This window comes from Nannobrachium achirus (genome assembly GCF_963921795.1).
Source record: "Nannobrachium achirus genome assembly, chromosome: 1".
Classification (NCBI taxonomy): Eukaryota; Metazoa; Chordata; class Actinopteri; order Myctophiformes; family Myctophidae; genus Nannobrachium; species Nannobrachium achirus.
This window is the reverse complement of record NC_137810.1, coordinates 75807375-75809053: the sequence shown is the minus strand read 5'-3', so window position 1 is coordinate 75809053 and position 1679 is coordinate 75807375.

Sequence of the window (1679 nt, the reverse complement as noted above, 5' to 3'; positions counted from 1 at the left end):
AAAAGCAATAATATTATGGATTTTCATACTGCTCCTGTCAACATAGTCCTCCATTAAGACTCGTCTTTTGGGGGACATTCCCCTGCTTGTTTTCTTCTTTTTATCCTTAATTTCCTCAATAATGTAATATCCTCAATTTATTTTAAGTGTTAACGAAGCAACCATGTATGCATCTTTAGAAGTATATAAGTAAATACATGTGTTAATATGTAGGGCTGTAAGCGAACAATCAGAGGTTTTGAACTTCCGTTTGTTATGTTGGCAATTGAAGTTCTAAATTAATGGCTTTGTTTTTTTCAGAATATCACAGTAATAGGGATAGCCAAATAGGTTGGTTACCGTCAAACACTCATGGTTAATGGTGACCGTTGATAAGTAGTTTTAAAATGCGTCAGGAAAGCTTGGAGTGATCGAGGAGCGTGTATCAAAACAGCATCCCGTTTCTGGCAGTGGAAGCTTGTGATTGGCTGAACTGGAGGTAGGGAGCGCTCCGTTGTGTTCGCCTGCACCGCACAGAGGTGCCGAGAGCTCACTCGTGTATATGTTATAGGTAATATAATAGGCCTACATGCGATGTTTCATAACATATAACACAAGAAATAATCATAACACATTATAAACAAACATTCTATATCAATAAGGTCAAGTATTCTACTTATTAATTGGGACTTACAAGAACCATTATCATATAGTTATAATAGACCTGACCTACATACATTTACAGTAGTTTAGGCATTTTGGTTTGATAAGGTTTGTGTGCACAACAATGTGTCCTTGTTATTTGACTATTTTTACTTTAATTATATTTAAATACACTTCATAGTGAATTAGTGATTATAATACATAGCCTATGTCATGATTGTTGTTATTATAGCTAGATCAGATTAAGCTCTCTGCCCTTGTTCCACTGCCCGAAGCGGGATGCTGTTTTGATTCACACGATCGAGGACCGTCCTCTGCTCCAATTCCGCTCCTGTTGGGGCCGCGAACCACATGCATGTTCTGTGCCTCGCTGACAACGCTGAGACAGAGACACAGACACACGTTTGCTGACTGAGACCAAGCAGGACAGACTGTGTGCTCCGAATACCCATCCACCCACCCTAAGATGAAATAGTGTTTCTCCTAAGCATGAAGCAAAGATGGATTTCATTGCAAACCACCGAAGGATCCATAATGCAATTTCTGGCTTTGTTAAATCTCGACGCAGTCACTTATTATCGTCCATGCAGCTCTCCGCAATATGTTGAGTTTGTCAGGAAACAAACTTCTCTGATTGGATTTTCCAAAACAGATCCCCTCGAATTAAACCCCAACCCTGTTTTAAAGAGAAAAAGTAAGAGCTTAAACACAACTTGCAAGTGTTTTAATGGGTAAAATAGCACATTTTTGAACAAAGTAGCTGGTTAAAAGTACAGTACGTTCAATGGTTCGATGGTCTGATTGTTTGTTTTTTATTAAAACAGGGTCAGATTACAGCCTTATTAATGCCAGCAGAAAAGTATCTGTACACAGGACAAAGGACACAGTACACAGGACTGATGACATAGGATTGTGGGTGTGTTTTTATACCTTATTGTGACCCTACATCTTAGCACACAATAATATGAAATCTCACCATTTTAGGTCAGCCTGAACCAGATAAATTCATCCATTACGATCAATCATTATACAGAACT